We start from the raw sequence: 27,862 nt of genomic DNA, 5'->3' as shown, positions 1-27,862 counted from the left end.
ATCTATTTCTGCTTTATTGACTATGCCAAAGCCTTTGACTGTGTGGATCACAAGAAACTGGAAAATTCTGAGAGAGATGGGAATACCAGACCACCTGACCTGTCTCTTGAGAAACCTATATGCAGGTCAGGAAGCCACAGTTAGAACTGGACATGGAACAACAGACTGGTTCCAAATAGGAAAAGGAATACGTCAAGGCTGTATATTGTCACCCTGCTTATTTAACTTATATGCAGAGTACATCATGAGAAACACTGGACTGGAAGAAACGCAAGCTGGAATCAAGATTGCCGGGAGAAATATCAATAACCTCAGATATGCAGATGACACCACCCTTATGGCACAAAGTGAAGAGGAACTCAAAAGCCTCTTGATGAAAGTAAAAATGGAGAGTGAAAAAGTTGGCTTAAAGCTCAACATTCAGAAAACAAAGATCATGGCATCCGGTCCCATCACTTCATGGCAAATAGATGGGGAAACAGTGGAAAGAGTGTCAGACTTTATTTTGGGGGCTCCAAAATCACTGCAGATGGTGACTCAGCCATGAAATTAAAAGATGCTTTCTCCTTGGAAGGAAAGTTATGACCAACCTAGATAGCGTATTCAAAAGCAGAGACATTACTTTGCTGACTAAGGTCCGTCTAGTCAAGGCTATGGTTTTTCCAGTGGTCATGTATGGATGTGAGAGTTGGACTATGAAGAAGGCTGAGCACTGAAGAATTGATGCTTTTGAACTGTGGTGTTGGAGAAGATTCTTGAGAGTCCCTTGGACTGCAAGCAGGTCCAACCAGTCCATTCTGAAGGAGATCAGCCCTGGGATTTCTTTGGAAGGAATGATGCTAAAGCTGAAACTCCAATACTTTGGCCACCTCATGCGAAGAGTTGACTCATTGGAAAAGACTCTGATGCTGGGAGGGATTGGGGGCAGGAGGAGAAGGGGATGATAGAGGATGAGATGGCTGGATGGCATCACGGACTCGATGGACATGAATCTGAGTGAACTCCGGGAGTTGGTGATGGACAGGGAGGCCTGGCGTGCTGCGATTCATGGGGTCACAAAGAGTCAGACACGACTGAGTGACTGAGCTGAACTGAGCTCAACAGAATAAAAAAACAACAGTAAAGACAACACATCTCATTGTACAAGCACAAAAAAAGAGTAACTGACATTAACACTGACATAGCACTTATAATAAGTCATGGGTTTTATACTCACTGTACCCTAACTCATTTAATGCTTAAGAAACCATCTTTTCATTTAAATAATATCATTGCCTGTATTTTGCAGATAAAGAACCAAAGCATATAAAGGACACACAACTAGAAAGTGTTAAGTCCAGGACTGGATTCTAAACAACAAGATCCCTTGCTTTTTCACTGACTCATATTTAGTTTCTAAAGTATATAAAGGATAGCGATTTCAAGTATTAAAAGATTAAGTGTTCAAAAGATAAAAATATTTAATTGTCTATTGCTATTAAAACCAGGAGTATACCAGTTATTTATAAATGTTTTAAATAACCAGTTACTTATAAATAACTATTAGCATGCAACCTTTTAATCTCATCTTTTTCTTTAGATTTTTTAAAAGTATTTTTAAAAGTAGAGAAACTAGAAAATAAAGAATAAAATAGTAAAAATTATTTTCTCCCCTGATGATCATTCCAGCTTATTTTCTAACAGTTATTTTTCTAATAATAGAATTATATTTTTCAAAATGTGGGCTGAATTTTATTTACTTAAAACATGCAGGTGATATGATTTTTCTAGTTTCAATTGCAAAGCTTCCTGTGAATAAGCCTTGGCTTCCTTTGTGTTATTAAAAGCAATTAAAGGTAGATAATCTCATGCTGCAATTATTCAGTATATGACTTTTTGATGTATTATCAATACAACTCTAATCTGCAGATATAATTCAATCTATAAGAACAAACTCATATTAATGAATTAGTAACTTTCCTTTTGATAGTTTGTTTATGGACAGGAGAGTTAATGTATAATCTACTTATCCAGATTTTGTATTTCATTTAGGTCTACAACGTGGGGTTGCCACATAAATTACAGGATGCTCAGTTCAATATGAATTATAGATAAGTGATGAATAATTTTTAGTGTAACCATGTACCATGTGACATACATTTTTATTTGCAAAATCTGGGAAGCCTCCCTGAACTCTTTTGTTTAACACCGTACATGCTAAGTGTCTTCTTTGCAAATGTCTGATTTGAATGCTAGGGCTTTTATTCTCAAAGTTTTCATGATTTAATAATATTAGCATTTTGAAAAATGGAAAAACTGTCGAGAAACTGAACTTCAAATTAAGGTCTGATAAAAAAAATCTGTGTGATGCTTTTGTATATAAAGTTGGAAGTGGAAAAGCAGAGCAAAACAAAATTATGAAAATCATGGAGTTTGATAATTATTCTGAGTCCAATAGCTGGTATCATAAATAAAATTATAGGGATACAGAGCATGAAGTATGTGAAGTGTAAGAATTTATGGTGAATTCATGGGAAGCCATGCCATCCCAAGCTCCTGGCATACACACACACACAAACACACACACATACACACTCTCTGGATTTAGTTTCCTTTAGTTGTTTCTTTTCCTGGTCCTTCCCCTTACTTGAGGAGCTTGCTTCTGCTAAGGCTTTTTAACATGTGTTGAAAACCATCAATATATCAACATTTAATTGAAGTTTTCTCCCAGAAACAATGATAAAAAAGCACTGGAAAAAAACTTTTTACATTGAATGCTGTGCATACTACTAAATTCTAAATTTGAATTCATTATTTTCCTAAACACTTTGGGTTCTATAATTAATTTCCTTTAACCTGGCATATATGTTGTTCCTTCCTCAAAGAGGATTGATCTAAAGTTAAAGGTGTTTGCTAGATTGAAACTATGTTATTTATAGACCGGAAGTCATTGATCCCCTTTGAAAGTAATCAGAAGTCATTGATCCCCTTTGAAGGTAATTTGCCACTTATTTAATTTTTCATTGCTGTTGTTGTTGTTGAATTGCTAAGTTGTGTCCAATTCTTAGCAACCCCATGGACTGCAGCATGCCAGCCTCCCTTGTCCTTCACTATCTCCTGGAGTTTGCTTGGATTCATGTCCATTGAGTTGGTGGCACCATCCAACCATCTCATCCTCTGTTGCCCCCTTCTCCTCCTGCTCTCAATCTTTCCCAGCATCAGGGTCTTTTCCAGTGAGTCAGCTTTTTGCATCAGGTGGCCAAGCTACTGGAACTTCAACTTCAGTATCAGTCCTTCCTGTGAATATTCAGGGTTGATTTCATTTAGGATTGACTGGTCTGATCTCCTTACTGTCTAAGGGATTCTCAAGAGTCTTTTGTTGTTGTTGTTTAGTTGCTCAGTTGTGTCTGACTCTTTGCAACCCCATGGACTGTAGCCCACCAGGCTCCTCTGTCCATGGGATTCTCCAGGCAAGAATCTTGGGGTAGGTTGCCATTTTCTTCTCCAGGCAAGAGTCTTCTCCAGCACCATAATTCAAAAGCACCAATTCTTCAGCGCTCAGCCTTCTTTATGGTCCAATTTGCACCACCAGCAAATGGTATGGTATCTAACACAGTGAGCGACAAACGGGTGACCTTTATGATGCGTGGGTGAATGAATGAATGTGCTCAAAACACCTCATTTTACTCATTTAGGCTTTACTGTCTTGTGCATATATTGGGCATTTTCTTTAACTAAACCACAAAGTTTGAAGGCTATTTTTAGGGGACAATAGGAGAGTATTATAGGAAAAAATAACGTGATACTAAGTGAGAAGACATATAGTGATGCAAAGGTTCTTTTTTGATCTAGATTAGAAGTCTCCGGTAGACCTGTCTGTCTGCAAATTATAATGCCTCCTCATGTGGCTCAGCTGGTAAAGGATCGGCCTGAAATGTGGGAGACCTGGGTTCAATGCCTGAGTTGGGAAGATCTCCTGGAGAAGGGAAAGGCTGCCACTCCAGTATTCTGGCCTGGAGAATTCCATGGGCTGTATAGTCTATGGGGTCTCAAAGTTGGACATGACTGAGGAACTTTCATATACACAGACTCATATTAGATTTAAAACTGAAAACAAAGGTCAGTTGGAAGCCCTCATCACTGAACACAACAACTAAAGAAATGCCCTTGGTCCCCAGTTCCATCTTTGCGGTCATAGGGATGCTTCACATTGAACGGTATATATAACTACTGATAAGAGAGAAATAATAGCCCTGTCATGAAGGTTATGCTTGCTTTATCTGAAGTTACATTGAATCAGAAAATCCAATCGCCAAATCCTGGGTCTGCTTTATATACAGATATCTAGTTTGATCCTCTGTCAGTTAAAAGAGAAGTTTGAACAATTCACCCCCTAGGGTTAATCCATACTCTTTTACCCAGCTTTCCATGAAACAAACTTCACCAAGATTGGTTTGCAAAAGTCTGTGAATATGCCAGACTATTCAAGAGTTAACCCCTGGAATCCTGCGTCATCATTGTTGTTCAGTTGCTAAGTCATGTCTGACTCTGAGACCTCATGGACTGTAGCCTGCCAGGCTCCTCTGTCATTACAGGCTCCTCCATCATTACTACTTGCAAAAGCCACAAAATCAGATACACAAATCCAGGAGCCTATTTCTAGTCTTGCAAAAAGGGACCCATTATCTAACTAGGCGAGAGTACAATGACAGTTCTTTAACAATTTGTTCTTGGTATTTAAAAAGGTTTGCTTATCAAGCTGAGTGATTTTAATGAATAAAAATTGCAGCAATTCAAAATAGAGCTCATTCTTACTTTTCACTTTTATTGAATTGCCAATTCCATTTTTGTTCTCATTTAGGCTTTCCTTTGTCTATTAAGGAATATTGACAAGTAATCTATCTATTCCTTGCTTATGCTACAAATTAAAATTAATTTTTCCTGGAGATGAATTTAAGTCATAGTTTTGATATATTTGAATATCCTAAGTTGTAGTTGTAGCTCTTTTTTTTTTTCTTATCATCTTTTAAAACTTTTCAACTCATAAAAGTAAAAATGTCTTATGGTGATTTGATAACACAAATCAGATGTTTTGGTGAATTTTTATTTTGTGGTTATTAAAATTTCCCTGACAAGGTGTAGCCTCCACTTCAGACCTATCCAACAAACAGATGTACTGTTTCCAAACAAGTAAATATCACCACAAGGAGAGAAAGACAGGAGGGAGTGTGTCCAGATACTGGAACTTGAGTAACTATAGAAATTGATTTTTTCTTTACAGTAAATTACTTGTCTACTTGATACTTGGAAGAGACTCATTAGCATCACAGCGGCAAACTATTCTCTGTCTTAATTTCTGCCACACTGCTCTTGCATTAGAAATTGATGTTGAGAAATCATGAAAGGATGCACAGAGTCCTAAGTAACAGAAGTTCAAGGCAGTTGATAGCTTCACAGAAACAAGAAGCAAACTTTTCCCTCCAAGGTCTGAAGAGGTGCCTACAGGTGGACAGCGCTCCTTGAACATTCATTTTCTTTATATCCTCTTTCTCTTATCGGTTATCTAAATCGTCAGGTATAGAAACTGATTCTCCATTCTGATTAACAATCTTACATTGGATTCTTTCCTCTGCTTGGCCCACTTGAGTACAAATCCCCTTTTGGACACTGGGAATCGTCTCCAATGGAACACACAGAACACATGTGAGCTAGACCTAGATTAGGACTTGACCTAGCTTTGACCTTATTTATGCCTGAAGACTTCTCTTACATCCTCACAACAGATCCTTTTCTCTATATCTATCCACCCCTCCATGGATCTCTGCCTCAGATCCACAGACTTCTCCTTTTTTGGCTCTTTCAATTCCACTTTCTATATTCAATGTAACCTCATGCCAACACTTTTCAAATTATACACTTAGGAAAGACTCCATTTTCTCTTTCTAGCTCTTAAGAATCAATCCTCCATAGATAGTATCTCTAAAATATTTTATCAAAATTGTGACACAAAATTACAAGTACTATGTATTTAATTAAAATTTTAAAGATTTGGAAAGCTTATACTATAGTTACAAAAAATAAACTTTGTTTTTGCTTTCATCCTTATAGTCACACAAAAAACAATATAAGGAACAAAGGACCTAAGTCAACAAACCTACGCTGTGATAAAATATTTTCTTTCCATTTGGGATTAAATAGGCACATTACTGCAAGTAAGTGCATTACTGGCATACTATTACACAAATCCCTCAATTGCAAGAATACACATATATTAATTAAATATATGTTTGATTATTTATTTACACTCTGTCTCCTTAACAAATATTTGAGACAGTTATAGGAAAATATAGTGGTAATGTTTAAATGTAATACTGCATTTATTTTGAAAGAGAAAATATTACAATGTATTCATAGCTGTATGCATATTCTGAAACATTGTTTGCATATTTAATGTACTATCCATGTAGCACATTATAGTTTTGAGGTCTGGTATCACTATAGGTTTCTGTAATTTGAGAATACATTTTTTAAATTAGTTATCTTAGTGATCATTATTTTATAGAGAGCAATGTCAGGAGTCTGTCTCTTCCTTTTTCTTATTCTTCCCATTTATGCTTGTGGGAAGGGCATGTCTACATATGATAAAATCACAGTTTCCCTTATTGGGACTGTTTTCTGTGTTTCTAGATGATCAACATTTTGTTGATTTAGCAAAGATACTTTAGTCACCATTTGCTGGCGTTCATTATTATTTGGCTTTTCAACTATTGATTTTGAGCAAGACTTCTAATTCTTTTACTCTGTGGTTACTTTTCTATTCATTTCTCAAAATTGTGAATTTACAGTTCATAATATAATTTTGCTAATTTGCTCTTCATTTCTTCACTTCATTGTCTACATGAGTCATACCAAATTCTTGTCAATTCAAACACTATAGCTCTAGCTCCAGAAGTTTAATAGATACAAACTACTATAGATGAAGTAGATGAGCATCAGGAATTTACTGTGTAGCACAAGAACCTATATTCAATGTCTTGTAATAACCTCAGATTGAAACCATTTATAGCCCGTGGGGGAGGGCTAAATTGGGAGATTGGGACTGACATATACACACTACTGTATATGAAATAGATGACTAATAAGAGCCTGCTGCATAGCAGCACCAGCAACTCTACTCAATGCTCTGTAATGGGCTATATGGGAAAATAATCTAAAAAAGAGTGGATATATGCATATGTATAACTGAATCACTTTGCTATATACTTGCAATTATCACAACGTTGTAAATCAACTATACTCCAATGAAAGTTCAAAAAAAAAAAAGAGAGAGAGAGAGAGAGATATCTTGCTACTTTACAAGCCCCCATTTTTAAAAATATATTAAAGAATGCAATGCTTGGTTAATGTTAATTACGTTGTCAGGATACTTTAGTCTGAAAGGCATTACTGATAATCTTGCTTCCTGGTCTAGACTACCCCCTGTGCTGCAGATGATGTTATAATGAAAAAGGACCATGGAGACACGCTGGTCTGACTCTGACGCTGCACTAGGGTGTCACATGCCTCGTGGACTGGCAAACTTTCTCATCCTAAATCACTTTTTGGAATACAATCTGCCAAGATCTTTAAAAACAGTCTCTCACTTTGATGTTTATAACTGGATGAACCATTTTTACGCTATACGAGGAGCCTGGTAACCCTATTTTAACCCCGTATACAACTGTCCCTGGACACTCTCATCTTCCCTCACATAAACTACAGAAAACATTTCACACTCATCTGCTCAAGCTGGTAAACAGGAGCATAAGAACAGTTAGAGCACTATCAAGTGTTTGAGGGTTATCATTTCTTGTGATATCTGCTGCCAGCATGTGTATGTGAGTGTGAACTGCCAGAGAAAACTTAATTGCCTGATCTTCTGATAACTACAGAATCCCTCTAAGTGGAATAGTAAAGATAAAATAGCAGAGATTTTTAAAACAACTTTCTCTATAGAAGTCCTGTGTTTCAAAAGAGTATCTTAAAGGTGCCTCTTATTCTTACTGGGAAAAGCTGCACATTTAGCTGTATCCCTATGCACTATGCAAGTTAATTCTTAAGCAGTCTTAGCCATAAAGAAGATAATTTAGTCAGTACACAAGGAAATACAATGGCCTGAACTGGTTTAGCTACAGCCCTGATGAGTTGGATAAATATATAACCTCTTAAAATGTATTCTATGAATCAGCATTGTCATGACTGCCTTTAGTAGTTTCATGGCCCTAATGTAGGATTGATGAGGATGTATCTCAATGACTTCATATTTAAATGCCCTCCTGCACCCTCTTTTTTTTTTTAATAAATAGGGACTGAGTAGGACCTCTGAAATTTGAGGCACATGAATCTTTTGTTGGCCTCCACTCCCAGGTTAGTGGTAGATAATAGGGTTGTTAGCAGTCCTACAAGTTCAGAGCATGATGACCCTTGGGGAGATTTTCCAAGCAAGAAATGTGGGAACCCAGAACCCTGTCTCTGCGTTAGGCCCCCAGCTCTCCTTTTGGTCACATCACTCACAGCTTTGCCACTACAAATGGCCCTAGCACAAGAGCACGGACCTCATCCTGCCTTCTATTCCTCACTTGGTCAAAGTAAGCCCTGGTCACCTGGTTCACGTTCATCCTCTCTAGACAACCTCGTCCACCACTACTCTCCAGCTCCACAAACTCTTCCAGTGAGCCCTCTGGAACGCATGGTCAATTATTGTTAAAATACCCTGCTCCGTCCTCACCTTCTCTGATCATTCTCTTCCCTCTCCTGTTCTTCCCTGTAGACACCACTTGCCTGGCAGTCCTCTGTGGTTGCAGTGTAAGTACAGTACTCCTTCGTCGCTGCATGGCTTGTATCACTAGCTTCTAAGGGAGCTGTGTGTCTTTCGTTCATTGAAAATTTGAAAACCATTCTTCCTTCTTTCTTCCTGAAAAATGTCAGCTTAGAATCTTACGCCACCACACAACTCCACTTCTACCCTCTTGGTTGGGATCGTTCATCAATATTTGGGTCCCTCTCCTTTGTTCCTTGAATATTTTAGCTTCTAGGATCACCATAACTCCCTCCACTCTTTCCTGAACTCCTGGTAATGAACATATCTAAACAGCTGATGTGTCTTTCCTTATCTATAGTCAACTCTCCACACATGTACCTTCAATCTCGTCCTTGTTCTCCAAGACTTCCTCCAGTAACTCTCCCCCATCACCTCTTCAGCATTATTAATTCCTTTAAATTTTCTTTGTATAAAACCATTCTCATTACCATAAAAAATTATCTGGAGTTACTATGGTTTTTTTTCTTCCTCTTTGTATTCTCTCTTTTACTCTTAAGTGTTGATTTTAGCAATAAAAATACTTGGGAGTTACATATACATACATACATATATATATATATATGTATATATATATACACACACACACATGCACCTATACATATGTATATGCATTGTTAGGTAGGTAAAATAGGGAAAAGGAGTCCAAAATGGCGGTGGCTAAAAAACAAGGAAGGTCAAAGGAAGGTCCAAGGACCAGAGGGAAGACTTCAGGTTGAACAAACAGCACTCCTGGCTGAGCCCAGTTTGCACAGGGCAGGCCCGGGGGAGGGGGAAACATATAAAAGGAGGAGCCAAAGCGCTTTTTCTCTCTCTTTCTCTCCCACGTGTGCACTCTTTCTCTCCCTCTTTCTCCCTCCCTCCCCCACACACTCCTCCACTCTCTTCTCTCCAAGTCTTTGGGTTGGGATGCCCTCACGCTTCGAGGATGGATTCTCCTGCTATCTTCTAAATAAAATAGATCTGTAACACTGATTTGCCTAAGAGCTATAACACGGTTTGTCCAAGACCCGAGAGCTATGATGCACTGAGGGCTTTAATGTCCATCGCTCCAAATCTTTGTTGTGATGAGACAAAGAACCAAGGAACATACACTCTCGTGACAACATATACACACATGTGTATATATATACACATATATGTTAGGGCAACCAACAAAATGTATTTAACCCCATAGAGTATTTATTAAATGTATAGAATCAGTTTGTATAAATACTTCAGAAAAGATTTTATTTTTATGACAAAGTAACTCAACAGTCAGATGACTCTGTTGAAACTGTTTATTGTGAGGGATATTCCCCCCTTCCCCACCTTTTTACTAAAATCAAGGGCGGATTTTCAGTTCTTATTTACTTGATCTAACAGCTTTGGGCAGGTGATCTGCCCCTCCTCCTTGAAATGCTTTCCCGATTCTATTTCCAGGACGCTCTGATAGTCTGGTTTGGCTCCTGGGTCTCTTGTCTCTTTATCTTATTCTCCTTGCAGTGACTCCTTTTTTCCCTTTTCTCAAGGACTGGAATCTGCCCATGGTTACTCTGGATCCCGTCTCTTAACACTCAGGAATGTCACTCAATTTCAAGTTTTAAATAACCTCTAAGGCATATGGACAAGAAGAGTGATAGGGCATGTTTTAAAAATACTTGTAAAATTGTGTTTTAGGCACTTTTCCACCCATCTTGCTCTTATTCCCATAATTAGTGTTCTGAACTTTCATAGTCCTGGTGTCCAGTTTCATATTCTTCATTGTCCTTAGAAAAGTATACCAACAGGCTTATCATCCTTAACGTTACCCAGATTCTGATATTTTTCAGTCACCCCTCTCCTTCACAATAGATAGCCTGAATTACTGGAAGAGATTTTTGATATAGCACTCTTCCCCTTATATAACACTTGAAGAAATTAAGAAGCAAGAAGCTCTCTCTACAAGCCAACCAGGACCCTTCATTCCACACACAGGACTTATTTCTCTATACAAATTGATTAGTGAGCCTTAAGGTACTGTACTCTTAGATAACAGCTGGCTTATCTGATCAGCTACTACATATTAAGATGAGCTGAGATGTTTGAGTTTGAATTGATGCTTGGATTGGTTATGACTCTAATGCATGGGTAGGTGCCTACGCAATCATGTCCGACTCTTTATAGCCCCATGGACTATAGCCCTTCAGGCTCCTCTGTCCATAGGATTTTCCAGGCAAGAATACTGGAGCGGGTTGCCATTTCCTGCTCAAGGGGATTGTTCCAACCCAGGGATCAAACCTGAGTCTCTTGTGTCTCCTGTATTGACAGTGGAGTTTTATACTACTATGCCACCTAGCAAGACCATACTCTTACCTATAAACTCCGATAAATCCCTCTCTTCATTCACTTTAAAGGAACATTGCTTTAAGCAAAAATGTTCCCAGAGCTTTACTCTTTTACTGCAAATGTCCTCTGTATTAATTTCCCATGGTTGCTCTAACAAATTACCAGAAACTTAGTGGCTTAAAATAACATATATCTAGTTTTTTATAACTCTGGTGGTCAAAAATCTGAAATTAGTTTCACTGGACCAGGATCAAAGTATTGGCGGAGCCACGCTCCCTTCAGAGGCTAAAGGGTAATATATTTCTTGCCTCTTCCAGCTTCTGGCAGTTCCTGGCATTCCTTGGCTCATGGCCATATCACTTCCATCTCTGCCTCCAAGATCACACTGCCTTTTTCTCCATATGTTTGTAAATGCTCCTTCTACCTTCCTTGATAAGGACACACCTGGTGGAATTTAGGTACACCTGGACAATTAGGCTAACCTTCTCAGCCTAAGAACTTTAATTAAATAGTACCTTTAATTAATAGTACTACAAAGTCTCCTTTATTTCCATATAAGGTAATGATCACAGATTCCAGACAGCAAGTTATGCATATCTTTTGGGAAGCTGTTATTCAGACTCATATATCCCACAGTTTTCACACAAATGCCAGCAACTGTGCATAAACGCTATAACTTAAGTGAAAAGAACAATTAACTTATTAAGTTATCAACAGTGTTTGCCATCATTTATTTCAAATTTTGGATTTCTAAGTCTTTATAAATTATCTTATCTACACTTTACTTTGCCTACATATAATTCAAACTATAATTCAGAAATGAGTAAAGAGAAAATATATAAAAATCTGGAACTTTCAGATACACATTTGTTGTGTTTCTATTCTGCATGTATAGCTTCCTTTTTCATAAGCATCAGAGTATAATTCTAAAAGTTTAATGAAAATGGACAAATACTATTACTCTATTTCAACTCTACAGTCCTGTAAGAAAAAATAATTTGCACAGTATTTTCAATTCTGTTATTACAGTTTTTGCCAGAAGAATGAGGTGTCAGAGTTTTATTGTCTGATATATATTGGGAATTAGAATTGCATGCCCTACCATCCTGACCTTTATCTGTATTCTGCATTTTGATTGGCTAACCTTTCTACTTCTTCCTATTTATAGCTTTACTAAACTAAGAGGAACAGGTGAGATGAGATGTCCACCAGTAAATACACAGAATAGCAGAAGGTCAAGCTGATAGAGAAGACAGCCAAATTTCACATAGGGTATGAAACATTCCAATGCCAGGACCTCACTGTCAAGCAAAAATTTAAATTAGAATGTAAAACAGCATAACTGAATCCATCTTCTGAAAATGGATTAAAAAAATGTGGCAAATTTAACCCATTCTACATTAACATTGCAATTTCCCAGCCTTCGAAGAAAATATCCTTGAAAGATTACGTGAGGTCACAAAGTCAGTTTCCATTATGACTAAAATGATACATACATTTATTTGTGTCTTAAACCTGGTGTAAAGAAAACTATTACAGATCTGTCCTCTCTCTTGGGTGATGCAAAATAACAGATTGATTATGACTTTCTCCAGCTCTTTTCTGACAGAGCTTGTGCTGATGTACTCTTGTAAAAACTACAGCTCATGACTAGTAAATACTAACAAATTTACTCCATTTTTACTAACTCCAAATTTACTAACAAATTTGCATCATCAAACCTTTTTTCACACTTTCTTTTGAAAACAGTATTTCACTTGCAAGCACATGTCTGTCCAGGCTATTCCAGATTTGTTATTTTTAGTTGCATTTTTGCTCTTGTATATTATAATTAGAACAAGAATGCCCAAAATTATCACCCAAGTTTAGAATATATATTCTTTTTTGGAAGCTGGACAGTAATGAAATATTTAATTTAAAAATAAATCTAAATTTCCCATGAATTTTGAAATACAGCAATTAAAGTTGTAACCTTGCATGTCTATTTTAACAAATTAAAAAAAAACATTTCTAGCAAATTTGTGTATAAATGTTATTTCAAATACAATTTTTAAAAATAGCATTACACAAGCTAATGAGAGAATAGTAAAGATTCTTTACAATATATTCTACACCTTGATTCAGTATGCCTGCAAACTTTGTTCATGGAAAGGTAGTTAAGTGTAAACTAATTATATACTTAAATTTTTCAAAACCTTCCAGAAACATATATTTTTGAAGAACATTCCCATTGTCTTTAAAATATGTAAATAGTAGATATATTAAAGCATAAACACATTTTGTATGGCCCAAGACTAATTTAAATTTAGAGTAATAGAGCTTGAAAGTACCAAAGACAAGTATTATTTTTAAGTGTAAAGAAATTGAGTCTCAGAGACTAGTCACACAGTGAAATAAGTTTCTTTCATCAATTCAAAAAAATAAGTTTCTTTCATCAATTCAAAAGACAACTGAGGTGTATCAGCAAAATAAAATGCAGCTTAAAAGATTATTTTAAAAATTAGGATGTAACAGTGCTTACTCCTGTTATTTGTTCCACTTTAAGTAATTTTATATTTGTATTATATCATGCTAAGTTTTGTCGGCATTTTGGGTCAAAAAACAATATACTCTACTATATAGCGTATCATATATCTAGCATCTAGGGAGAAATATCAAAAACTTCAGATAAGCAGATGATACCACTCTAATAGCAGAAAATGCCAAGGAACTAAAGAGCCTCTTGACGAGGGTGAAAGAGCAGAGGAAAAAGCTGACTTAAAACTCAACATTCAAAAATCTAAGACCATGGCATCTGATCCCATCACTTCATGGCAAACAGCAGAGGAAAAAGCAGAAGCGGTGACAGATTTTCTTTTCTTGGGCTCAAAATTCACTGTGGACAGAAACTGCAGCCATGAAATCAGAAGATGAGTACTTATCTACAACTCCTAATTTATAAAGAATTTAAAATATTTTTTAAAATAAGTAATTTAAAATCTATCATATATAAATCTAAATAATCAAATAGATAATTAGATATAATATAAAGAAAAATCATATAGGAGAAATAAGAACAGGTATGAGTTTAGTACCCCAGAATTGTATACTGTTGCTTTAAGAGAGTTACATGTTTGACTCAGTGTATCACAGATGCCAAGAAAAAAGGAATCATATAAAGTTGCTGAAGCTGACCTATCAATGAAACTACAAGCAGATATAGCTGCTCAGGAGTTCAACACCCTTCCTGGGAATGAGACTCAAGAGGACTTCCTCACGCTGGTTTCTCTCTGGTGAACGATGCCCCTGATAACTGCAGAAACACCCATATGCATGCTTTGTTGATGAACTGCTGTATACTGACCGGTTCTCAAGTGCCTGATACACACAACTTTATTTCCACCCTTCTAACCTCTAAGATAAGTGATTATTATTGATATGAAAGTGATATGCAGATCTAAGTATTTACTCATTTTTTCCAAGTTTGCATTATTAGAAATTAGCAGAGACCTATGCCAAAGCCTTTGACTGTGTGGATCACAATAAACTGGAAAATTCTGAAAGAGATGGGAATACCAGACCACCTGACCTGCCTCTTGAGAAATCTGTGTGTAGGTCAGGAAGCAACAGTTAGAACTGGACATGGAACAACAGACTGGGTCCAAATAGGAAAAGGAGTATGTCAAGGCTGTATATTGTCACCCTGCTTATTTAACTTCTATGCAGATTACATCATGAGAAACACTGGGCTGGAAGAAACACAAGCTGGAATCAAGATTGCCGGAAGAAATATCAATAACCTCAGATATGCAGATGACATCACCCTTATGGCAGAAAGTGAAGAGGAACTCAAAAGCCTCTTGATGAAAGTGAAAGAGGAGAGTGAAAAAGTTGGCCTAAAGCTCAACATTCAGAAAACGAAGATTATAGCATCTGGTCCCATCACTTCATGGGAAATAGATGGGGAAACAGTGGAAACAGTGTCAGACTTTATTTTTTGGGGGCTCCAAAATCACTGCAGATGCTGATTGGAGCCATGAAATTAAAAGACCCTTACTCCTTGGAAGAAAAGTTATGACCAACCTAGATAGCATTTTCAAAAGCAGAGATATTACTTTGCCGACTAAGGTCCGTCTAGTCAAGGCTATGGTTTTTCCTGTGGTCATGTATGGATGTGAGAGTTGGACTGTGAAGAAGGCTGGGCACCACAGAATTGACGCTTTTGAACTGTGGTGTTGGAGAAGACTGTTGAGAGTCCCTTGGACTGCAAGGAGATCCAACCAGTCCATTCTGAAGGAGATCAGCCCTGGGATTTCTTTGGAAGAAATGATGCTAAAGCTGAAGCTCCAGTACTTTGGCCACCTCATGCGAAGAGTTGACTCATTAGAAAAGACTCTGATGCTGGGGAGGGATTGGGGGCAGGAGGAGAAGGGGACGACCAAGGATGAGATGGCTGGATGGCATCACTGACTCGATGAACATGAATCTGAGTGAACTCCGGGAGTTGGTGATGGACAGGGAGGCCTGGTGTGCTGCGATTGATGGGGTCTCAAAGAGTCAGACACGACTGAGCGACTGAACTGACTGACTGACTGAATCAGCTTTAAAACCAGATAGGTCTGACTCCAATCCTCTATTCTTAAATAGCTATATAGTAAATACTGAATCTAGTTTTACTAAATTATTTCTCATAAATACATATGGAACAATTTTTCCACAACAAAGCATAAATCACAAAGAGTATTGGAGAGTAGAGAGCAGAAGAATACACAAAAGGATGATTTCTGATTGTCTAGAATAATTTATTGATGCTGTTGTTTTGTTTCACTTGTTTTTAACCCAAAGGAATGGGTCCCTATGAATAGAGTTGATTTATTTTGTTGGGTTGGCCTGTTTGGGTTTGCCTCTTCAAACAGGTGGTAGTGATTAGAAGATAAATTTTCCTAACAAGTATATAGAATAAGACTGATTTATGCTGTCAGTTAAAATCAGAGCCATGTGCCTCAACAGTTAGCTGATATCACTCATGAAAATTGAGAAAACCATCAAGGATACAGCCTGAAGGCAAAGTCAACCTGTCTCAAGGCAGGGAAGCCATAAAGTTTCCAGAAGACTGGCTCCTCCCCCAGACCCCGTGCAGATGGCCCGCCTGCACTGTCTCCCATTCCATTCCTATTCCAAGGAGCAGAGACCATCTTTCCTCCTACTTGTCCTACTTAGAACTTCCTGGTTTTGACCAATGACGAAGCTCCAAGCAAGGTTTATTCCTGATATCTCATTTTATCAGCTTCTTGTCACTTTGCTAGCCCACTCTAATGAAACACAGGTTCTGCCTTATCCTGCCTATAATTTTGTTGTGTTCATGGCTTATACAGGTGCAATCCACTGTAGGGGAACACAATTTGGAAACCCCAAATATCTCTTTGGCATGTGGATTATTTTGATCTGAAAACAAGCAAGGCCCAAAAGACTCAGGAAGAACGTTTGATCTTCTCCGTAAATACCTAAAGATTATAGATAAAGGATCTTTTTCAAGAAGGGAGCTATCATTACAGATAACTACAGGAGTAGTTAGGTGTGTGAACAGGGAAGAACTTAGCAAAGTGTGTTTGTTAAAATTCCTGTCTGTGTCCCATGGTCTGTACATGGCCCAGTAAACATCTGTTCACCAGCATTTGCTTTTCCATTTTCGTATCAATTGCTTTCCTCCCCTTTAGTGTCCCAGAACCACTACCTACAAAATTCTCTCTTGTCTTCAACTGAAAATGATATTAAAGGTGAGAGTTTCAGCCATTTTGGTGAGTTACTTACTCCCATGTATACATGTTATTAAACTTTGGTGTGATATCCTCCTGGTAGTCTGTCTAATGTCAATTTAACTCTTAAACCAGCCAGAAGAATTTAAAAGAAGGGTAGAGGAAAATTTCCTCCTTCTCAGTGACTAAAACTACGTAATTCTCTAATTCAAATAAAATGAAGCACTTATATTAATAAACTCTCAAATGAGCATTTAAAAAGAACCAGTACCTGGGGAAGAGGGTAGAGGAGAAAGTGGTTTCACTTTAAGGTTATACTTCGAATTAATGAAGATAAAATGAAATTTGTATAGTTCTCACAAACATTGAATCAGGTTAATTTCTACACCAGAAGTTGTCTTTTTGAGGTAGGAACACAAGTGATTAACAAGCTTTAAACAGGGTAAGCAAATACAGCAACACAACTTTGCATATACACATTAGAGTCGTTTAATTTTCTAAATTTGCATCATGGGTCACATTTCAGGTAACTGAATCTAATCACAGTTTATCTCTGCCACTCTCTTTCTATTTTGGAAATCCCTCAGTCTTTTCAATAGCCAACAGTTGTTTTATTCCCTGGCTGTTAAACTCTTATCGCTTCAAAGATTTCTGTCACTCCTTCGTCACACCCTGGCTATCCTTGGCTCCGGTCCATGAAGATCACTTAATATATGAAGTGACCATGGGAAATAAAATCACATAAAACAAGTTATTTGTATGAGATAGCTGGATAGTTGATTTCACCAGCGAGGTATACTTTCAGAAAACACTGAAGTAGTCATTAGGAATTGCAGGCACCTGTATTTCTTCTACAAAACATGTAGCTAAAGGATATATTTTTGTTTATAAAGGTCTCTAAGTAAGTATCACATTACTCAAGTTCTTTCTAAACGCAAAAGCTGACCTTCCCAAGATACGGATGTGAGCTGTGAAGTCTCTTCAGTCAACTTTAATTGAAAAACCAGTTTAAAAGTAACTGCAGATAAAACACCTTGTTTCTCATTTTCACTGAATGAAATGCTTTTTTATAAAGTAACTGAGATTCTCAAAACCTTATTAGTTACTTCAGATAATTTAATATTTATAGGCTGGCAAACCAAAACCCATATTATTTTCAAAGGTAACTGCACGAACATGTTAATATTATTTAAGGAATTGACTGATCTTTAAACATACAGAGTATCAAATTTTATGAAACTTAGCACACTTTAGAGATTCAAAGAAGAAAATTCATTATCTCAGCATTCTTGAACAGAAAAAGAACAGCAATATTTTGCTAATTCTATCCATAGTGTATCTAAAGTTGGGGTGGATCAGCGAGCTGATCAAGCAAGGATTCAGTTTAAGGTACCTGTTTCTTGAATTCTTGGTCAATAAATACTAAGAGAGTCTCTTACAAGACAGTTGCCCTCAGGCAAGCCAAGAGGAGAAGACTAAGAGACTTAAGTCTTTATTAATAATTTCATTTCATCTCAAGAGTTGTCCGAAGGGACCATGTAGATAGAGCAAACTAATAAACTTTGTGAAAAGTGAGGAACATTGGGTGAAATTTAAGCCACTGGAGACGAAAGCTATCTGGGTAAAGGTGCCAGGAAGGTGAAGGGTTCTAAGACAGAAAAAACAGAAGGATGAGGTAGGCAGGTGGAGGAAAAATTCCCTGGCCCAGTGGAGGACAGCTGAGAGGGCAGCAACAGTGACTTAATTTAAGGGACTGGGTGTGCGCTCTAGCAGACTTACACAGGTTGGAAGAGCTCTGAATGCCAAGGACAAAGCTGTATTCTTCAGGATCAATGTACTCCCTCAAGGACTGTGAGCAAATAAATAAATATTTTAAAAAATTAAAAACATTATTTTTTAAAGTGATATGATAAAAACAATACTTGGATTAAGCTGCACAGGAAGAAGAAAAATGTGTAGTCAAGGAGACCAAACCATAAAGCTCTTTTTTTGAAAGAGTGGAATTAAAATTCATTTCAAAATGTTAAAGTTGTATTAGACAAAATCACGGATAAACTTTTCTTCAGTTAAGAGAGTGAAGTACAGACTTGTTTCCCTGTAAGATCAAAGTGTATCTCCTTCAGAAATAAGATATTGCCTCATTTGGCAACACTGTTATTAACAGCTGATATTTTAGATTTTTCTGTCTCATACATTTTAAGGAGTCAAGAGCAATAAAATACATTTCACATATTGAGCCCTGGAAATTGCTCTCTAATAACATTCTATTATTTCAAATGTCACCATCTTTCAATGAGAACTAATACAAATTAATTGTATTAATGAATTTAAAGATGGAAATTGAAATTCTGAAAAAGCAAAAAGAAGATGTTGAGAAAACTGTCTTGTTCTACAGCATCCCTTTCATTTATTACTAGGGGCTTTTTTGTCAGTTCTGTAAAACTCAGACACCTTTTGATTATGCCCTTCACTGACAAGAAGAAACAAATCCTCAAATTATAAATCAGAAGATGTAAAATTTTCTCATTCTATTAAAATGCACATGTTATTCACCAACATAACTGGTTATGGAATAAGAATATAATTACGTCTCTCTACTTCTAAAAGGTAAACATTAAATATATTTAGCTATGCATTTACTTTTGTGACTGAAAATCCATATTCTTTACGAATGCTCTTAAAATCTAGAACTGCATTGTTCAATATGATTTTGGCAACATACATATTGTCCAAGAGGTAACTGTTCACCATATTTTGCGATTGAACAGCTGAAATATGATAAATGTGACTAAAGAAATAAATCTATAATCTGAATTAATTTAATAGGCACATGCAACTGATACTGGACAGTATATGGAAGATAGAGCAAGTGGTCATAACCATTATAACCAGCTGGTTCTATTTGTGTTCTGAACTAGGCTCCATAAAGGCCTCTGGTACCTCCTAGGGAATGAGGGAGAGAGAGTCTAGCACCTAAACGGAACTAAACCTTTCTGTTCTCACAACTATTTATTTTAAAATTAGCTTCTCTTCTCTCTCAGCCCACTCCAATCAATAGCCATCATGTAGGTCTCCTTCTTCACCCAGGCCAGATACCCTCAAGTAAATAACCTGGTCTCCACTGCCCAGAGCTTCATGTTTTCAAGGCTATGCTCTACCCACAAAACCACTTCCTTAGGTGAGTTTGTCATCATTTATTTCTTGGAGCTCCTAGTAGGGCTTCCTAACTGGTTTTCCTATCTCTGCCTTGACAGCTTCTTCTCCATCTCCCGTTAACCCTTCTTCAAAATCGCTGCTCTGCTGGTATTTCCAAAATATAACTCTGAAGTTCCTCACTGTTATAAAGTTCACCAGGGCTCCCTTTTGTTTTTTTGGCTAAAAATGAGAGAAAATGCAAACTCCTCAGCACAGTCACAGATGTGATTTTATGCTCAAGTTCTCCCATTTCCTGCCGCGCTGCAGCTTCCATTCTGTAAAAATGTTCCTCATGACTCCTTCATCCTGCTGCATATTGCATAGATATCCCTGCCCTTTTTATAGAGTCTGAAATGGTTCCTACGGCCTCTTCCTTCTAATCCTTGCCCCTTGCCCCCTATCCCATGCCCTCTCCTTGGAGCACACACACATATCCACTGTGGTTCAAGAAATACCTTCTTCAGAAGACACTGGCTCAGCCCTCCAGGATGACCTGAGTGTTGGCACCTACATATCGGTGCTTGCCAGCTACCTCTAAAAGGATCAAATTATGAGCCACTGCAGCTGCTCCTGTTCAACACCCTCTGAAAGAAGTGGAAATCAGAAATGAGGCATTCTGTTTTCTAGGAAAAAATTGGCAGAAGCGGTCTTGAGATAGACATTTTAAGGAGATGATCTTAGGAACCTAGTTCTTGCATCTCCTCATATCTAGAAAAGCACAAAAATCCTTCACGGTGACATCTGCTCCTCATGACTGGCAGAAAACCTTTATGAGACTAGCAGAAAAGTTTTGCAAAAAAAAAGGGGGGGGCTTGATTGCATGTACTCCCCCTTCACCAAAATCATTCTTCCCGATCTCTTTGGAGCAGTTTCTGAGAGCTAAATGAAATGCTGTTTCCCAGGCTATAGTCCTCCTTTTGCCCCCGATAAAACTAAATTCACAATTCTAACACTGTGCAACCCTCCTCCCCCCAGTGGACAGTATTCACCTCTCTACTTCCCAATCAGTATATTCCAATTTGATCACAAATCCCACCATAATGAACTGAAATGATTGTCAAATGTTTCTGTTTTTTCCAACATCCTATAGACAACTAGAAGATAGAAACTTAATGTTTCCTCCCACTCTCCCCAGTGTCTGAGCCCACACACCTATCTACACAAAAGCTGTTATGTATTAAAAAAAATGACAGATAAGAACAGACTGATACTGATGATTTATAGATAAAATAAAAATTATAATGAGCTAAAGATAAATAAAACTCTGTATGCATATCCAAAGTTTCCTATTTAGGAACTGTAATAAAATATGATTTTGTTGACTGTGTATATATGCATATTTACATATAAATATATTTATTTATACATATGTATACTTGATTGTTCCTAAAAAGTATATAAGCATAACTCAAAGATGAAAAAGTACTAGAAATGACTAAGGACAACAGTCTTTAAGTGGTTTCTAACATTATTTGAAAATATGCAGTTCTACTACTGATGATTTTTTGGTTATAAGGAAATGAACATTCTCACACTTCTAATTTAAGAAGCCATTTTCTTTTCCTTTCATCTCTCCCTCATCCACAGTAAGACAGAGAAATATTGACACTTTGAGTTATTTTACCAATCATTTAATCTATTGCAGAGCTGGTAGCAGCAAACACTTTCTAAAGATCAATATAGTTTATTTGCCAAAGCCTTTATCTAAAACTATATTAGTAAACAAGTGAATTTGAATCCCCCAGATAGAAAATAATTTCTTATATAATATAGCAGATCTCTGAAAGAGACTTGCACGCATCTGATAAGTATCATTGAAACAACACTAGGGATGAATGGATACATGTATATGTAGGGCTGAGTCCCTCTGCTGGTCACCTGAAACTATCAGAACATTGTTAATCAGCTATATCCCAATACAAAATAAAAAGTTAAAAAACAAACAAACAAACATTTGACACATCATACTCAAGGAAGACACAATTGCCTGAGGATAACAAGTCAAATTGAAGATCAATGGACAGAATTACCAGCAAACAGCCAGTGTCAAGAAGAGTCAAGAAGAGACCCCAGGAAATAGTATCAGTAAGAAATGGAAGGAAATGAAAACCAGGATAAATCCGAGGTTTCACAACACACTAGAAAACTATCCGACTGGAGAGGATACCAGGATCCAAACTACTCAGAAAATCAAGAATTCAGAATTTGGAGTGTATTTATGTCCCTCTAAAAGTTTCATTGAATGGATACCTCTGGCAATGAATTATGAATTATGTCTTCTTCTTACAAATACAGTTTCCATTTAAAACCTCATATCTTAAATTACTTTAATTCCTGGATGTGCACAGAGCCTGCAGCAAGCTGATATTTCCCTATTCAATTTGGAATAGAGCTATTTCTCAAGTAATTACATTCATGTAAAGGAGGGCACAAGATAACCCAGGCTGGCAGGTAAAACAAAAGTTACATATGTCCATGTTTGAAATAAACACACAGATTTAAACCAGTATGAAAATGACATTGCAGGAGAGCCAAGATGTTACTATTTGATGCCAGTGGGGAGAAGGAGGTCCCTCTCTTGCTTTTTATGAGATGAATACAAGTGTTAGTGACTCAGGTTAGCATGGAAACAATTTAAAACATATCATTACAAAAGACAAATTTGAGTTTCTTGGAGAGAACTTAGGAATGCAAAACTAATGCCCCACAATCCAAAATTTAAAAACCGATCGTCAAAAAATTGTTCATAGAAATAATCTCGGTAAATCAGTTAATCAAAGAGATAATCCATGTCATATACGCACAAGTAAAATTTTCATAGTGATACTGTCATAAACACACTGGACAAAATGGAAAGACTTGGCTATGAGTCATGTTTCCTCATTATTAAAATGACTTGGCATTAATCTATTAAAATTCTACATGAAGTATCATTAGAGTGAACACAGTTTATCAAAATTATAAAAATAATAAAGTTAAATAATCATATTAACATTTTTCATGCATTTCAGCAAATATTAAGATATCATAGCTTTTAAAAAAATTATTGCATTTACATAAGCACTTACTGTTATTTCCTTGCAGCAAGAATCTTTATCCACCGCAAGAGCCTGAAGTTATTGCCTGTTAAAGTTACAAAAACAAGAATATGTTAATTTAAAATATAATACAGTTTAAATTATAATAGCTAATAAGACTGTTTTTGTTCATAAATAAAAATTATTATAACTATTACCACTTGATTTTGTTTTTATTCATGAATTAAAACTACAAAAGCCAAGTGAAAATTATTTCTCAATACACATCTTAAATTAAAAATGACTTGGCATCACATTAATCTTTTGAAAGAAAATTCCAATTAGAGAAAACAAAAATGTCCCTAGTTGGAGTAAAGAAGGTATTAACGTCCCTCACCCATCCTCAATGTTTATAGGTAATTTGATCATTGGTTTATATTGAGTGAATTTGAGTTACATACTCATGACAGGCTTATGCATTCCTTCTTAGCCAGAATTCTCTTTGAACACATCTTTCTTAATTTGTCAAGCAAAGTTGAAAATAACAATAGGAAAGATCTCTTCAGGTTAGAGAGACTACTTGGGAACAATTAGACTTATATATAAAGGAGAATGCACAGGACAAGTTCACTGTTTCACTCAATATTTGATGAATTTATGAAGAAAAAATAAATCATTTGTAATATGCTTGATGTTGAGTAGTATCTGAATATTCAACTGAAGGAAAGAACTTGACTAATTATCTAAATCACTCAAGCCAAAAGCAAAATTTACAAAAATTACTCAGCTCACTGGGGCAAAGATTACCGGAGAAGCTTTTTCTTTGAGTTAGTTCTTAAATATTAATTTTTCTTTTCATGGTTGGATGTTACCAAACAGAAAGAACCATAGCATGGTTTGAATTAGACATACATAATCACAAATAAAATAATCTGAAAATACATTAAAAAAATAAATGTTTAATCTTAAAAGAGCATGTTTATTTCTGTAAAACTACTTAAAAATATATTCTATTGAAACTTGGTCTAGACTTACATATCATTCCATTGTAATGATGTATTTCCACTTTAACTGTTTATCCATTTTAATATATTTTCCTTTTCCAGTTACTGCTAAGAACACAGGTCAACTTTTAACATCTTTTCCCCATAGAATGCTCAATGTTAGTTCTAAAACCTCTATCTTGCCAAAATGCATTTTGCTTTATACAGTAAAGAGGTAACATTTAATACAAAATTGGAAGTGTTATTTTGTTTGATAAGCTTTTTCCCCCAATTAATCAAAATCTGCTGACACAGTATTGACCTAAAACATTATTTACATATTTCTCTACTATGCTGAAATTTAAACAAAGGAAATCATACCACCTGAATTCAGAAAAAAGTTTTTTTTTTCAAAATGTATTAAAAATTCTATAGTAAAAAAGAAATAGGCTTCATTTATATAGGCAAATTAAACAATAGTTCAGGGAAATAGTTATTTCCTCAAGAAAATAACAATATAAATAATAAATTATTTACTATCAAATCCCTTATTCAAAAAAAGTGACACAACAGCAGTTAACTTGAGGTTAAACTTGCAGAAGTTGAATACAAATAATAATGCAGGAACTCCTTGCTTTATAATGTTTATGCTAGGAAGTGTGAGCATCTTGACATCATGCCCATAAATTCAAAACCCTATTTATAATAATGTGGGACAAATCTCTAAGATATATTGGTATAAATTTGCTCTTTCATTTCAAAATTAAATTTCTAAATTATAATATAATGCATACAAATAAAGAATAATTTTTAGGTAATGATACAGCCATAGCTAGTTAAAATATATTTATGATTAAAAATAACATTTATTTATATGAAATCTTTATAGACACAGCAATTATTAAGATATGCAATCTTTCTTTGGGACAACAGAGATATCATTTAAAATAATGTTTAGCTTCCTTGTTTCACTATATATTTACATCCTTACCCTTTCATACTATTTTTTAAATTAGCCTACTCAATCTGTATCGAGGTCAAGGAGCAACAGAACTGGACATGGAACAACAGACTGATTCCAAATCGGGAAAGGAGTATGTCAAGGCTGTATACTGTCATCCTGCTTATTTAACTTATATGCAGAATACATTATGTGAAATGCTGGACTGCATGAAGCACAAGCTGGAATCAAGATTGCCGGGAGAAATATTAATAACCTCAGATATTCAGATGACACCACCCTTATGGCAGAAAGTGAAGAAGAACTAAAGAGCCTGTTGATGAAAGTGAAAGAGGAGAGCGAAAAAGGTGGCTTAAAGCGCAACATTCAGAAAACTAATTTCATGGCAACTGGTCCCATCATTTCATGGCAAATAGATGCAAAAATGCTGGAAACAGTGACAGGCTAATTTTTTGGGGGGCTCCAAAATCACTGCAGATTTTGCCTGCAGGCATGAAATTAAGACACTTGATCCTTGAAAAAAATGTTATGACCAACCTAGACAGCATACTAAAAAGCAGACATTACTTTGCCAACAAAGGTCTGTCTAATCAAAGCTATAGTTTTTCCAGTAGTCATGTGTGAATGTGAGATTTGGACTATAAAGAAAGCTGAGCACAGAAGAATTGATGCTTTTGAACTGTGGTGTTGGAGAAGACTCTTGAGAATCCCTTGGACAGCAAGGAGATCCAACCAGTCCATCCTAAAGGAGATCAGTCCTGAATATTCATTGGAAGGTGCTGAAGCTGAAATTCCAGTACTTTGGCCACCTGATGTGAAGAACTGACTCATTGGAAAAGACCCTGATGCTGGGAAAGATTGAGGGTGGGAGGAGAAGGGGATGACAGAGGATGAGACTGTTGGATGGCATTGCCAACTCAATGGACATGAGTTTGGGTAAACTCCAGGAGTTGGTGATGGACAGGGAGGCCTGGCGTGCTGCAGTTCATGTGGTTGCAAAGAGTTGGACACGACTGAGCAACTGAACTGAACTGAACTGAACTGAATAGAAATCTATCTGAACCACAACATGCTTTGCTCCTGTTGAAATGTCAGAAGCTATTAAATCTTGCCAGTTATTTGGAGAGTAAAGGCTAGTATTAAATGGAAGGAAATAAGTAGTTCCTGATTTTTAGATACTGATTTCATTTAAGATGGTTAAAGAAAGAGTAATAATGAGATGAAACCCCTACATGCTTCTTATTATTCAGTATGATTACTTTCCCTTCATCAAATGCTCAACCCTAGGTCTACTTTAGCTGACAGCATTGTAGGTTCTATCAAGGTTGAGATGTTTGTGCTTTGCAAATCTTTCTTGTACATAAGATTCAGTGTGTAACCTGAAGTTGGAACGAGAGCCCTTGAGCCCTGTCTGCTCTCTGTTTTCCCTCCCCAACTGCTGCTCAGACATCACCTCTGAAAACTCTAGATTTTCAAGGAGCAAAGTCTGAAATCATTTCTCCATTTCAATGTGTTTTCCTTTTATTTCAAAAACAATGGGTGGAGAGACATGGGAAGCTGTAAGTTTTCTGGGAAATAAAAAGGAAATGGAAGATAAGCAGATTTGAGTAAAAATAAAGGAAAGAGAGAAACAGACACTGCTTCAGGTAAGTTTGCAACATACATGGGAAAGTCTTGGAAAACTGGTTGGCACACACAGGCCTAAAATAAAGGTACTTCAAAGAAATACTATAAATAAATGGAACTTGGTAGACAACTTGTATATCTTCATTCTCCCAAATGTTTCACTTATCTTTTAAATCTCTGAATTTCCAATATGTCAGGTGATTAACAACATGAGCAGCATGATTAAATCAGACAGATTATAACGTACTTATCTTCCCAAGACAAAATATAAAATACTGGCTCATTCCCAAGCAATCAAAAATATCTCATCACCTTTATATTATGCTAATTGCCTTAAAATTCTGCCACATCTTAAATTACAGAGGTTGATAGTACAAGAACTGACTCAGAAACAGCTGTGTTCCCTAAAATGTGACTGTGGTCCCTGGTACCCTCTGAGGGTTCTCTTCATTAATAAGCCAACTAACGTCTAATTACTTCTGGGGAAGAAAAGAAGAAGAAGAAAAAACAACCCAAGTTGGGTTCACGTTGCTGCTCTAGGATTCATACCCGAACTCCTGGAGAGTTTGCACAGAGATTTTTGGCCTCCTCTGATGTTAATTCTCTCCTTTAGAATGTTTGGAAGCTCAACACCAAACTCTGATCTCTAGCTTGCCAAAAGACATGCTGATTTCTTGGTATGGCTTTCCAGCTCTTTTGCTATTAGAGCATGATTTGACAATATGCTGCCACGGTAACAGAATTCATTAAGGGCTTTCAGTTTTGTTCTGCCAATGAGAATCTTTGCCTACATGTGGTTCTGGCCTCTGAAGGTTGATCCATAATATTTGTCTTATAAAGTCCTGTCATCTCATAGCATGACTGATGCTACAAAATAATCCATAATAAGCCAGGTTCTCCCAGCAAGAGCCACTCCCTGAGGGTAAGTTAGGCACTACTGGAACCTGCATTAGCTTCTTCATCATCAAACTTGGGTGCTTAAAATAGACTACAGGAAAGTGGATACATCCCACAGTCCCATTCTGCGCCACTGGGGTTGTGGAATGGTTTAGGACCGTAATCCTTAATGTTCATTCTTTACAATATCCCATTGTGGGGAAAAAAAAAATTCACATTCTGACAATTTTCTTTGTATAGTCATTTTCAGAGGTAAGGTTTGCTCAAAATAGCCATGTGTTTAATACAGTAAAGGAAAAATAAGT

The 27,862-nt window shown here is 36.5% G+C and overlaps 1 protein-coding gene across 1 annotated transcript in view; it reads right to left on the bottom strand.

The window, feature by feature from the left end:
* TENM3 (teneurin transmembrane protein 3) overlaps positions 1–27,862 on the bottom strand; it is a 2,757,765-nt gene that overhangs the window by 1,954,265 nt on the left and 775,638 nt on the right. The window contains exon 5 of the mRNA XM_060406900.1: positions 23,142–23,196. The gene's annotated coding sequence lies outside the window, so the exon portion shown is untranslated. The remainder of the gene's footprint in view (positions 1–23,141; positions 23,197–27,862) is intronic.

The sequence above is a fragment of the Ovis aries genome, chromosome 26, assembly GCF_016772045.2.
Source record: "Ovis aries strain OAR_USU_Benz2616 breed Rambouillet chromosome 26, ARS-UI_Ramb_v3.0, whole genome shotgun sequence".
Lineage (NCBI taxonomy): Eukaryota > Metazoa > Chordata > Mammalia > Artiodactyla > Bovidae > Ovis > Ovis aries.
Note: the sequence above shows the minus strand (reverse complement) of the source record. Positions and strands in the feature narration are given on the sequence as shown.